This window comes from Podarcis muralis, chromosome 6, assembly GCF_964188315.1.
Source record: "Podarcis muralis chromosome 6, rPodMur119.hap1.1, whole genome shotgun sequence".
NCBI lineage: Eukaryota > Metazoa > Chordata > Lepidosauria > Squamata > Lacertidae > Podarcis > Podarcis muralis.
In genome coordinates this window covers 4,284,424-4,293,483 of record NC_135660.1, presented here as the reverse complement: position 1 = coordinate 4,293,483, position 9,060 = coordinate 4,284,424, and positions in this window count along the sequence as shown.

Sequence of the window (9,060 nt, the reverse complement as noted above, 5' to 3'; positions counted from 1 at the left end):
TTTTGCTTTCCTGGTACTTTTGTTCCCTCCAAGGTCCGGGGATGGCGTGGCTGATGGATCCCTAGGTAAATAAGGCTTCATTTCTATTCATTTTTCATTTTCGTTCATTACATACATCTCAGATTCTTAACGTTTACTATATACTCCTCCCTCCCTCCCCTCCAAGGCTTCCCCCAACTTGCGTTTCTGGTTTCTTTCTATTTTCACCCGCTTTGCTATCTCTCAACAGAAAAGGTTATTAATAACATAACATCAAACCTTAAAAATAAAATTAAATACGTCATCTTATTTCACTATCTTCCAAACATTTTCTGATGCTAATAATGTGGATGTTTGTTTAAATCCTGCCATCAAGTCTATTGCCTTTCTTTGTTTCTGCAAATATAATATGAATGGTTCCCAATCTTTTTCAAAGTCTCTGTTGTCTTTTTCTCTTAGTCTTAGACCGAGTCATCTAATCTAATCCCTGAAATGCAGGAATCTCTGCTGAATTAAGCCCCTGCTTAAAAACCTCCAAGGAAGGAGAGTCCACCACCTCCGGAGGGAGACCCTTCGTCTGCCAAACAGCTCTTACTGTCAGAAACTTCTTCCTGATATTTAGGCAGAATTTCCTTTCTTGTAACTTGAAGCCACTGGTTCGAGTCCCACCCTCCAGAGCAGGAGAAAACAAGCTTGTTCCTTCTTACATTCAACAGGGCTTTTGATATCTGAAGGTGGCTATCATATCACCTCTCAGTCTCAGGCTAAACATACCCAACGCCCTCATCAGGCTTGCTTCCCAGACCCTTGATCATCTTGGTCGCCCTCCTCTGCACACCTTCCAACTTGTCAATATCCTCCTTAAATTGTGGTGCCCAGAACTGGACACAGGACTCCAGGAGGGGTCTGAACAGAGCAGAATAGAGTGGCACTATTCCTTCCCTTGATCTGGACACTAGACTTCTGTTGATAAACAGCCTTGGTCCTGTATACCTGAAGGAGCGTCTCCACCCCCATCGTTCTGCCCGGACACTGAGGGCCTTCTGGCAGTTCCCTCACTGTGAGAAGTGAGGTTACAGGGAACCAGGCAGAGGGCCTTCTCAGTGGTGGCACCCGCCCTGTGGAACGCCCTCCCACCAGATGTCAAGGAAATAAACAACTATTTTACTTTTAAAAGACAACTGAAGGTGGCCCTGTTTAGGGAAGTTTTTAATGTCTGACGCTGTATTTTTTAATATTCAGTTGGAAGCCGTCCAGAGTGGCTGGAGGAACCCAGCCAGATGGGAGGGGTATAAATAATTTATTATTATTATTATTATTATCATCATCATCATCATTACTTTGTTGTTGTTTAGTCATTTAGTCGTGTCTGACTCTCCGTGACCCCATGGATCAGAGCACGCCAGGCACTCCTGTCTTCCACTGCCTCCCGCAGTTTGGTCAGACTCATGTTTGTAGCTTCGAGAACACTATCCAACCATCTCATCCTCTGTCGTCCCCTTCTCCTTGTGCCCTCCATCTTTCCCAACATCAGGGTCTTTTCCAGGGAGTCTTCTCTTCTCATGAGGTGGCCAAAGTCTTGGAGCCTCAGCTTCAGGATCCATCCTTCCAGTGAGCACTCAGGACTGATTTCCTTAAGAATGGATAGGTTTGATCTTCTTGCAGTCCATGGGACTCTCAAGAGTCTCCTCCAGCACCAGAATTCAAAAGCATCAATTCTTCGGCGATCGGCCTTCTTTATGGTCCAGCTCTCACTTCCATACATCACTACTGGGAAAACCATGGCTTTAACTATACGGACCTTTGTTGGCAAGGCGATGTCTCTACTTTTTAAGATGCTGTCTAGGTTTGCCATTGCTTTACTCCCAAGGAGCAGGCGTCTTTTAATTTCGTGACTGCTGTCTCCATCTGCAGTGATCATGGAGCCCAAGAAAGTAAAATCTCTCACTGCCTCCATTTCATCCCCTTCATCATTACTACTACTATTATTATTATGCAATAAACCTCTGAATACCAGATGCTGGAAACCATTGGAGGGGAAAGTACTGTTGTGCCCAAATCCTGCTTATGAGCTTTCCATAGGCACCAGGTCGCATACTATGGCAATAAGATGCTAGACTAGATGGGCTTCTGGTCTGATCCAGCAGCCAGGCCCTTCCTGCGCTCTCCTCTCTGCCGTACGCAGGCACCCACCCCACCCACAAGGGCATTTTTCTCAGCCCAGAATCCCCACCAAGCTGTGATCTCCCCAATCCTCACTTTGCACAGGCACAAACTGGCTCTGCGTCAACATATTAATACCTTTTCCAGTAACTAAGACTGCAGAGCCAGGCCGTCAGTCATCGACGTCCCAGGGATAAAAGGGCAGCGTGTCTCGTCCAAAGGAATCATGCGTGTTTCTACAGCATTTCGTTTTCACCAGCTTGGCTGAAGGGGAAGGAATAGGGTGGCGTAGCAGAAGAGGATGCTTCACTGCAAGGTCTCCTGGCAGGCGCAAAAAATCTGCGTTCCACATGCAAAGGGGAGGACGTGGCTTCCTTCTGTCCGTTCCCCACCATTCCCAGTTAAATGGCACAATTGTGGGAGATTGTAAGGATTGTTAAATAAGCTGTGGTAGCCTGACTTGCAATAGGCATGTCAATTAAACCCGCAAGGATCTGGCCACCTAAGAAGATCGCCAACGGACCAAAAAGACGCTGGCCCAACTAATTCTTCTTTTGAAGTCTCTGGACCAGTTTGCTGGAGGCTGTGTTGCCAGGGCTTTTTTGCCTTCTGGGACTTGCTGTCCAGCACCTCTCAGGTGGGCACCTTGCCATTCCAAGAGGACAAGGGAGGTGTTCGTGGTGAGTCCCGGCACCTCTTTTTCTAGAAAAATTGTTGTTGTTGTTTAGTCGTGTCTGCCTCTTCGTGACCCCCTGGACCAGAGCACGCCAGGCCCTCCTGTCTTCCACTGCCTCCCACATTGGTCAAACTCATGTTAGTAGCTTTGAGAACATGGTCCAACCATCTCGTCCTCTGTCATCCTCTTCTCCTTGTGCCCTCCATCTTTCCCAACATCAGGGTCTTTCCCAGGGAGTCTTCTCTTCTCAGGAGGTGGCCAAAGTCTTGGAGCCTCAGCTTCAGGATCTGTCCTTCCAGTGAGCTCTCAGAGCTGATTTCCTTCAGAATGGAGAGGTTTGATAGCATCTAGATCAAGGGAAGTAATAGTGCCACTGTATTCTGCTCTGGTCAGACCTCACCTAGAGTACTGTGTCCAGTTCTGGGCACCACAGTTCAAGAAGGACACTGACAAACTGGAACGTGTCCAGAGGAGGGCAACCAAAATGGTCAAAGCCCTGGAAACGATGCCTTATGAGGAACGGCTAAGGGAGCTGGGCATGTTTAGCCTGGAGAAGAGGAGGTTAAGGGGTGATATGATAGCCATGTTCAAATATATAAAAGGATGTCATATAGAGGAGGGAAAAAGGTTGTTTTCTGCTGCTCCAGAGAAGCGGACACGGAGCAATGGATCCAAACTACAAGAAAGAAGATTCCACCTCAACATTAGGAAGAACTTCCTGACAGTAAGAGCTGTTCGACAGTGGGATTTGCTGCCAAGGAGTGTGGTGGAGTCTCCTTCTTTGGAGGTCTTTAAGCAGAGGCTTGACAACCATATGTCAGGAGTGCTCTGATGGTGTTTCCTGCTTGGCAGGGGCTTGGACTCGATGGCCCTTGTGGTCTATTCCAACTCTATGATTCTATGATTCTATGATCTTCTTGCCAGGTTTTATTCGGAGTCCAGGTCAGCAGCAACATCCTCCATATTAAGAGCAGGCCAATTCTCTAAGTGTGGATTCTGGCATAGACAAAAACATAACCACCATCCAATTCTAGCAGTCAAGGGGATGGTATCAGCAGGCTTAGGGGAGCCTCGTGGGCCTTGGGGTTCATTGATGGAAGAAATTAACTAAACTCCGGGGTTTGCTAATGTTTAAAAAACCACTGAGGGGTGTGGAGAACGAAGCAGGAAAGAAACTTCCCATAAATGAAGCCCAAATGTACTCATGATGCTGACTGGGAACCAGGGAGTGGAGTATGGTACAGTGGTACCTCGGGTTAAGTACTTAACTCGTTCCGGAGGTCCGTACTTAACCTGAAACTGTTCTTAACCTGAAGCACCACTTTAGCTAATGGGGCTCCTGCTGCCGCCACGCCGCCAGAGCACGATTTCTGTTCTCATCCTGAAGCAAAGTTTTCAACCCGAGGTACTATTTCTGGGTTAGTGGAATCTGTAACCTGAAACGTATGTAACCTGAAGCATATGTAACCTGAGATACCACTGTATTGTATTTGATAGGAGAGTGACAGCAACGTTCTTTTTTAATGCTGTTGTGATTGTTGCGAGGCGCTTTGAGCTCCACACGTGTCGCTGGAAAAGCAGAATACAAATATTAAATCAAAATCAGAGTGGCATGACTGGCTGACTAGAAATCCATGCAAACACTACTACATGTGCCATACCTTCAAGTTTTCCATCTGATCCAATACCTACATACAAGGAACGTTAGAATCCTCAAAACAACGACACGTGGAACACCATAAGATAAGCATACCATACTGTGGTTATTGCCAATATGCCAATTTAGGAAGAAGAAGAAGAAGAAGAGTTTGGATTTGATATCCCGCCTTTCACTCCCTTTTAAAGGTAAAGGTAAAGGTACCCCCTTCCCGTACGGGCCAGTCTTGCCAGACTCTAGGGTTGTGCGCCCATCTCACTCTATAGGCCGGGAGCCAGCACTGTCCGCAGACACTTCCGGGTCACGTGGCCAGCATGACAAGCTGCATCTGGCGAGCCAGAGCCGCACACGGAAACGCCGTTTACCTTCCCGCTGGTAAGCGGTCCCTATTTATCTACTTGCACCCGGGAGTGCTTTCGAACTGCTAGGTTGGCAGGCGCTGGGACCAAGCAGCGGGAGCGCACCCCGCCGCGGGGATTCGAACTGCCGACCTTTCGATCGGCAAGTCCTAGGCGCTGAGGCTTTTACCCACAGCGCCACCCGTGTCCCTTCACTCCCTTTTAAGGAGTCTCAAAGCAGCTAACATTCTCCTTTCCCTTCCTCCCCAACAACAAACACACTGTGAGGTGAGTGGGGCTGAGAGACTTCAGAGAAGTGTGACTGGCCCAAGGTCACCCAGCAGCTGAATGTGGAGGAGTGGAGACGCGAACCCGGTTCACCAGATTATGAGACTACCGCTCTTAACCACTACACCACACTGGCTCTCCACACTGGAAATGAATTGACTTTATCTCCTGACCATCCATTGGACTTTAATTTCTCAGGATACATTCTGTTTGCATGATGTGTTGATCTACGGAATTACACATTGTGAGATATGGTGAATTGTGTTTGATATAGAAGTTACACAGCCTGTTATGTTGTGTGTGTTGTGACTAGAAATCCAGGCAGGAGCTATGCTGCAACCTTGTATTTCAAGTTGCAGTAGCTTTTACCTACCATGTGCGCATGCTTCATCCGGGTAACCAACGCATGCGCACTCAGGTTGAGCTTCTCCATGCACGATGGCACAGTGCGCCTGGGCAGCTCTCCACAGTTGTTGCGAGTGGGAGACAGGGTGTGTGGCACCCCTCTCGGGTACCAAAATTCAGGGGACGAGCACAAACCACCATCCTCAAGCTGCAGCTGGTCTCTCTCTCTCCCTCTCTCTCTCTGCACAGCCCAGCAAATACCTGTCTTGGTAAAACCACAGAAATGTTACAGGACGGAATTCTTCCCTGCATGCCTCATCGCCGCCCAGCAGGATTCGCATCAACAAACGACTAAATTAAACGCCGATCTCACTGTGCTCCTATTGTCTGCCCAAGCCCTCCTGGCCTCTTCGGTTTCCTTCAAGCGGCACATTATAGACCCCAGAGCTGTTCATTTTCGCCTGCTCGGTGCCAACACAAAGAGGAAATATGTAAACAGGTGTTAGCCTCGTGTGTGTGTACACACACACACACACACACACACACAGCAGCTGCAAGCGGGTGGATAGGGAGCCAGGATGTGGAGATCAGCTGGCTGCTCTTGAAAAACCACTTGCCTCCCTTTCTTAAGGTGGATTGACATGCTCCCTTGGCAAACACGTGTTTCCAGACCGGCATTTGACAGGTAAAATCCTAGGAATATATAGCTCAGGCCCTGGTTATCTGAAAACTGCATCCTCCTATATGAACCTGCCTGGGTCTGAGATCTGCAGGAGAGACCCTTCTCTCAGTTCTGCCACCCTCACAAGCACCCTTGGTGGAGACGTAGGAGAGGGCCTTCTCAGTGGCTGGTCCTCCAAGACTTTGGGACCCCCTTGCTTGAGAAGCCAGACTGGCCCCCTCCTTGTTCTTCTGCCAGCAGGTGAAGTCCTTATTCCGACAGGCCTTTTGAGATAGATAGATAGATAGATAGATAGATAGATAGATAGATAGATAGATGATAGATAGATAGATAGATAGATAATAGATAGATAGATAGATAGATAGATAGAGAGAGAGAGAGAGAGAGAGAGAGAGAACAGGGCTTTTAACAGTGCTGTGCTATTTTTATTATCTGTATTTTAATAGAATTGTTTTTATACTGCTCTAATCCTATTGTTTAATTACTTTTTAAGTATTCTTTGTTAATCTGTTTTTAGCTTTTCTGCATTTTATCTGCATTGTTTCAATTTGTTCTAGTTACAGGTAGGTAGCCGTGTTGGTCTGCCGTAGTTGAAACAAAATTAAAAAAATTCCTTCCAGTAGCACCTTGGAGACCAACTAAGTTTGTTATTGGTATGAGTTATTGGTATCTGAAGAAGTGTGCATGCACACGAAAGCTCATACCAGTAACAAACTTAGTTGGTCACTAAGGTGCTACTGGAAGGAATTTTTGCTTATTTTCTTTCAATTTGTGTAAGCCTTGAGTCCCGGTCTGGGAAAAAGCTGGCATAATAATAATAATAATAATAATAATAATAATAATAATAATGTGATGGGGGTTGCAAGAGAGGAAGGGCATTTTTGCATCATAGTAAGTTAGGCTGCCTTTCGTTCCAACATTTCCTCGTATAAAATGTCTCCTGTGGATTCCCTCCCGCCCAATACATTATCCATCAATTAACGAGACACAAAATTGCCTTTGATTTAGTTCCAGGCTGGAGAGCATCCTAGAGGAGGCCTTTCCTGGTCTGCTGCTGCTTTCACTGCAGACTGAGCCCATTTCAACGCAAGCAAAATGCACACAGCCCTCGCATCCGCTTAATGGAGAGGCGTTCTGGGGTCAGCCCAGAGCTTTCTTGGAGTAAAAACACTAGAAGAGGCTGTCTGTCTGATCAAACTAAAGGGGCCTGTCTAGTCTAGCACCTGATACCTGCGAAAAGCCCACAAGCGGGACAGGGGCACAGCAGCAGACTTGCCCCCCCACCCATGTGTTTCCCAGGACTGTCATTCAGAGGCATGTGGCATCTGATAGCGGAGCTTGGTTCACAGATTGCCAGTAGTCCCTGATAGCTGTGATCTGTCTTTCTATGGAGAAGCCCATAGTTTAATTATGTACTCTTGTGCAGAAAAGTTTCCCTTTATTGATTCCTTTATTCCCAACTTTTCCTTCAAGGAGCCCGAGGTGGCGCTGTGATAAGAATTTAAAGTCTTAGATATATAATAAATATTCATAAGTGTACCAACCAAGCACATACATAGATCAGCACAGGAAGACCGGCCTGAAACCAATTCTGATTCCCAAACTGACCAAAATGTTTTCTTTGCAAGGTCAAAGGAAAATGGAAGGCCTCCCCATTGTCTTTTCCTTCACAAATCCTGTCTTAAGGGTATGTTCTGTGTGTTTGAATAAGGTGAGCCTGTGACCTGGCTCAGGAACTAAGTATTTATCATTACAAAAGACTAGCCAGGCTCCCAGTGTATCCAATCAAGTAAGCATTAACAGTGTAATCTGCCAGACAGGAGATAAATAACACACTCAGATTTCTGCTGTAGACCACCCTTTCTGTGATGTATGTATGATGTTTCTGGGGGTGGTCTTGGACTCCAGGGTGGGCAATTTTAAAATGTCTATACAAGGGCAGGCACACCTTTGTTCGTGGTTCCTCCTCTTTTTCCTGCATGTGAGGGGAGCACCCTGTTGCAACAGATCAATAAAGACCAGGCTTACGAGCTGCTTTGCTTCTCAATATTCTCTGATTGGCCTCTGTTATTTTCTCCTACCAATAGGGAACCCACTTTAGGACTCTATATGGGCTCTTGTGTCCCCCATAAGGGAAAAAGGGGTAGATTTTGTTTACAACAGCGCACGTGGTTCTCCGTCCTCTCCTCATTTAATCCCCACAACAGCCCTGTGAGATAGGCCGGGCTGAGAGGGAATGACGGGCTGGCTCCCAAGGTCACCCAGTGAGAACTTCATGGCAGAGTGGGGATCTGAAACTCAGACCTCGCCCAAGTTCTAGTCCCAACATGCTAAACACCAGCTCCCACCAGCTCTTGGGTCCTGAATCTCTCACCCTTTAGCTTCGTTGAGACACACAGCCCTGGCTGCTAGTATTTTGAGAAAAAGAGAGAAACCCAATAAAGGCAATGCAGTACGCCCTGTTCATTTCGGTCGCCCCGTTCTTCACCTCTCCCAGCTCTGCATCCCTTCTGAGGTGGGGCAACCAATTTGACCAACCATAAAGGCATCACCAATTGGGACGCAGGTGGCGCTGTGGGTTAAACCACAGAGCCTAGGACTTGCCCATCAGAAGGTCGGTGGTTCGAATCCCCACTCCGTTGTTCGCTCCCTGCTCCTACCCACCTAGCAGTTCGAAAGCACATCAAAGTGCAAGTAGATAAATAGGTACCGCTCCAGTGGGAAGGTAAACGGCATTTCCGTGCGCTGCTCTGGTTCGCCAGAAGCGGCTTAGTCCTGCTGGCCACATGACCTGGAAGCTGTACGCCGGCTCCTTGGCCAATAAAGCGAGATGAGTGCCGCAACCCCAGAGTCGGTCTCGACTGGACCTAATGGTCAGGGTCCCTTTACCTTTACCTTAAAGGCATCACCACAGAGACTGTTTCCGTTCTCA